We start from the raw sequence: 5,664 nt of genomic DNA on the forward strand, positions 1-5,664 counted from the left end.
AGCATAGAGTGCACCCCCACAGTTCGCAGGTAGGAGATTTGACAGCACATGGTATTCAGGAGCCGGTCAGAGCTCCAAAACGTTAGGTTCGCAGATGAATAGAGGTTCGAATCAGTGGAGGCCACCTTTGGCTCAGTGTTCTCGGTGTGGTAGGCTCCATTCTGGGGAATGCCGTCTTGCTACCGGTGCTTGTTATTCTTCAAGCCGTCAAGGCCATATTATGAGAGAGTGTCCGTATGGAGGCGGTCCAGGTGGTGTGGCTTAGCCCACTGGATCGGTTGCTGGTTCATCTTCTTCTGTAGCTATGCCCCCTATTGGGCAGGGTATTCAGACACCAGCAGGCCGTGGTAGAGGTCGTGGCGGAGCTTCCAGTTCTAGCGGTCCTTCGAACCACATATATGCCTTGGCTAGTAGACAGGATCAGGAGGCGTCACCGAATGTGGTTACAGGTATATTATCAATTTTCTCTCAGGACGTGTATGCATTGATAGATCAAGGCTCCACCTTATCATATATATCTCCCTTTGTTGCTAGTAGAATCGGAATAGAACCCGAGTTGATAGAACCATTTGAGGTAGCTCCACCAGTAGGAGTTTTTGTTATAGCAAAGCAAGTATATAGGAATTGTTCGGTGATTATATATAGTCGTCATACCGCGGCAGATCTGATAGAGTTAGATATGACGGAGTTTGATGTTATTATAGGTATGGATTGGTTAGCTTCTTGTTATGCTAACGTTGATTATAAAGAAAAGATAGTCCGATTTCAGTTCCTAGGGGAGCCGGTTATAGAGTGGAGGGGAGTACAGCATCACCGAGGGGTAAGTTTATTTCATACCTCGAGGCAAGGAAGATGGTTAGAAATGGTTATATTTATCATCTGCTTCGTGTGTATGACCTGAAAGCAGAGGTACCGACTCTTCCGTCAGTCCCGATAGTGAATGAATTTCCGGATGTATTTCCAGACGAACTTCCAGCTCTTCCTCCTGAGCGGGAGATAGAGTTTACTATAGATGTATTGCCACATACTCAGCCCATATCTATTCGTCCTTATAGAATGGCACCTGCAGAGCTGAAGGAGTTAAAGGAGCAACTGAGGGACTTATTAGAAAAGGGCTTCATCAGGCCTAGTATATCACCTTGGGGAACACCGATATTATTTGTGAGAAAGACAGATGGGTCGCTGCTGATGTGTATTGATTATAGGCAGCTGAATAAAGTATCGATAAAGAATAGATATCCCCTCCCAAGATAGATGATCTATTTGACCAGTTGCAGGGTTCTAAGTGTTTTTCGAAGATAGACCTACGATCAGGCTATCATCAGGTGCGGGTGAAGGAGGCAGATATTCCGAAGACTGCATTCAGGACCCGATACGGGCATTATGAGTTTAGAGTGATGTCTTTTGGGCTGACTAATGCTCCAGCGGGATTTATGGATTTAATGAACCAAGTGTTCAAACCATTCGTAGATATGTTCATGATTGTATTTATCGATGATATTCTGGTCTATTCACGTTCAAAAGAGGAGCATGCAGATCATTTGAGGATAGTACTTAGGGTGCTCCAACACCAGAAGTTGTATGCTAAGTTTTCTAAATGTGAATTCTTGTTGACTTCAGTAGCATTCTTGGGGCATATTGTTGGAGCTGATGGTATTAGGGTAGATACACAGAAGATCGAGGCTGTAAAGACTTGGCCTAGACCTACGACACCTACTGAGGTACGCAGTTTTCTAGGGCTAGCAGGATATTACAGGAGATTCGTAGAAAAGTTTGCTTCGATTTCAGCGCCTTTAACAAGGCTAACTCAGAAGGCAGCTATGTTCCAGTGGACTGACGCATATGAGCAAAGCTTCAAGTTGTTGAAAGACAAGCTGACTACGGCTCTAGTTCTAACTTTTCCAGAGGGACCATATGGCTATGTTATTTATTGTGACGCTTCAAGTGTTTGTCACGACCCAACCCCGTAGGCCGTGACTTGTGCCCGAATTGGACACTCATATTTATCTGTTAACTCTAATAATTTATAATTAGCATGTCATGATCTCATTTGTATGTAAGAAGATAGTGAGTTATTTAGATTTGTCAAGTTCTGTATGCCTTAGTCATCCATCTCCCGAGGAGTTGCACTTATCAAACAACAACATTTATATATATTCCTAAGCAAGCCGACAAGGCTGCCACGATATACAAAATACCAAACATACACACATATGCAAGCCGACAAGGCTGCCATTACGACTGGGTACGCCCCAAACTTAAGTCAAAACATAAAACGCATCAACAACTGTAAACCGACCCACACCGATGTCCACAGACTTCTAAGAGTAACGACCGTATTATGTGGCGGGACAGGGCTCCGCCGTACCCAAATAAACACATACGGACACAACATAAGGAGGTTATACCACAAGCTAGCTCCGGAACAAAGGGGCAGTCCAAAATAGCTGAAAGATGATCTAAGCTGGCGGATCTCCAAAGCGAGCGTCTGTACCTGCGGGCATGAACGCAGCCCCCCCGGAGGAAGGGGGTCAGTACGGAATATGTACTGAATATGTAAAGCTTGAAACATAGTATAGACTTATATTGAGACACGGTACATAGGATGCATTGCAACAACAGAATTTCATAAAACTTGCCTTTGAACATATTTCATCTGTATCATTCTCATATCATTGCTATTATAGAGTTTTGTAGTCAAAGCTGCATAATCATTCTGTATAAAACATACATGACGTGTCCCGGCCCTTTTTATGAGGGACTCGGTAATTTAAAATCATAGTATCATAACATAAACATAGACGTGTCCCGGCCCTTTCCTGAGGGACTCGGTAATAAGGAATATGCCCTCCTGGCCACCATCATCTCCATATCATCATATCATCATATCATCACATCATCATATCATCATCATATATATATACATAACGTGTCCCGGCCCTCTAGTGAGGGGCTCGGTGATTAATATAATAAATGTACGCACGAAAACGTACCCTGGCCCGGGACTCAGTGAAGGATATAGCGGTAAGCACGAGCAGAATAATAAGCAACCACATATATGCAAATCATCTTTTTAGACTCAAGGGATAAGCAACTAACCCGCTCTAAGTGTCAAAATAATGTTCACCTTCAGTTCATTTCAAGTCTCATAACAAACTATTACAAGAAACGTTTTAGACTTCATGTACATATGTCACTTTAATATGGTATAGCTTTTGGAAGTCAAGTATGTCTTTAGTTGTGCAATTCTTTAAGTATAGGAACTTTCATGCATCGTTCATTAGTCACTCATACTGTAGGTACATGACAATAACATTAGTGAAATATAGATTCATAAGCCATACATGAAACTAGAGAATAGAATTTACCCCAAAATTCATATCGTTTCATTCTTACGTCTAGGACATGCCAAAAGAAAGAAGGAATAGGCTTTACATACCTTTTGCGTTTAGTTGTATTCTAACTTGTACTTGCTGCCCAACAATACTTATCCTATATCAAGATGTGAAGAACTACAATTAGTCTACAAGGGCATTCAACACGTATTGTGACATTCACAACTCCTTTCTAACAATTAAACGACGTTTCGTTCGCATTTAACCCAACTAGCGTTACAAGCTAACATGGCTAGTCGTTCTTTCATATATTGATCAAAACTTGTTTAAGCATGACTTAGGGAACTTGGGCAGTCCCTACACCACCCAAAACAGTCTCATACACACGGCAACCCAACACACACATCATTTCCATTCTTACTTAGCAATTTTCCAGTTTTAACTTGCAACAACACAACACTTTTCATGACTTTACTTTCATGAAATCTTGGAACTGTTTTAGCATCATCTTCACTCTTACAACAGCCCACAATCAGTTCAGTTTTAACTTGAATCATGGCATTTTACATTCACTACACGTTTGCAACAAAAACCAACATTCAACACACATAATTTCACTTCTAATCCCTAAAACTGTCCACGGTTTTTGGACTGCCCTTACCCCTCAACATAATTCGTTTCTTGAACACCTTAATTTACATATTCAACATGCATACAATACACTACAATTTCCACAACAACAACAATCAAATTATAGCCCAAAACAGTCCATGAATTCGTCCAAAACAGCCCCCTACCCGGTTTCATCACAACTACTCCAACTTCATGATTTTCATTCGTTTATCCAACTACAATGCATTCAATTCATTTCCAATACATGTTCAACAAGATTAAGCATGACTTCATCAGAATATTCAACACATGATTCATTTTAAATTCGAGCAAAAACAGTCCAATAGCCAACATGCAACATCACAACCAAACTCCCACAATCTTTGTTCATTTACATATGTTGATACATATTCAATTCACTAACAATACATGCACAATGAAATCAGTCATAAGCTCACCTCACACACGGCTCACTCTCTACTTCAACTACAACCACAATCCAACAACAACATGCATGAACTATACATTCAAATCATCATGCAACACAAGAAACAACAAACATTCTTACCTTTCAATCTTGTGCTTCACTTGGCCGAATTTTCAACTCTATTGAGTGCTTCACTTTCTTGTTTCTCTTCAACAACTAATACACTTTCTTACACACTAGATGAGGGATAGTTTTGATGGAGAAAAAACTGGAATTTCTGGGCACAATATCACCCCACCCTCTCGGCTAGCTCTTAGTCGAGAGCACCTCTCTCTACTCTTTCTATCTCTAAATGTTTCTTGACTTGTGGTGATGAAAATTATGTTGTGAAGGTGTGGAGTGATCAGACTTTGTGTCAATATGTTCCCCTCATTGAGTTGGCCATGTGGATTACACTAAATTGGGTCAAGAATCTTTGACCAAAGCCTTACATGGCACGGCCAAACAAGGCATAAAGTGGACTGATTTTTTTTTTGTCTTTCCAATCCCACTTTTTAATCCAATTATGGTTAGTTTCATCCCAATTTTCCATTACTAGTTTAATGCCACACGAAAGTTGTGGATAAATTGTGACTCGACACGAAACCGGAAGTTAAAATCTCTACTTCATATCTTAAGATAGTCTTGCCTTTAACTCGTCGCGCTTATTTTAAAGCGTCCCGACGTATGAAAATACGGGACATAACATCCTCCTCCCCTTTAGAACATTCGTCCTCGAATGTTGATTTTTATCCCGTTAGGTTCTATAAGGGTTTTGGGAAGGGTTTCCTCTATTGCTAACATATAAATTGAGTAGACAATTTAACACAATCAAGTAAAGGAGTTTAAATTACCTGCAAATGTGGAAAACAAGTGAGGATATTTCTTTTTCATCTCCTCTTCTGCCTCCCAAGTCACCTCCTCCCTATTATTGTTCCGCCACAACACTTTAACCGACGCCACATCTTTTGTTCGTAGCCTCCTGATTTGTCGATCAAGTATGGGAATAGGTTGCTCTTCGTATGATAGCTCCTCTGTTACCTGAATATCGTCTGTAGGGAACACCCTAGAAGGATCGCCTATATACTTCCGAAGCATGGACACATGGAAGACCGGATGTACTGCTGCCAAATCCGCTGGCAGGTCTAACTCGTAAGCAACTTGGCCTACCTTACGAATGACCTGATAAGGTCCAATGTACCTTGGGCTCAACTTCCATTTCTTGCCGAACCTCATAACACCCTTCATGGC

This window comes from Lycium barbarum, chromosome 7, assembly GCF_019175385.1.
Source record: "Lycium barbarum isolate Lr01 chromosome 7, ASM1917538v2, whole genome shotgun sequence".
Taxonomy (NCBI): domain Eukaryota; kingdom Viridiplantae; phylum Streptophyta; class Magnoliopsida; order Solanales; family Solanaceae; genus Lycium; species Lycium barbarum.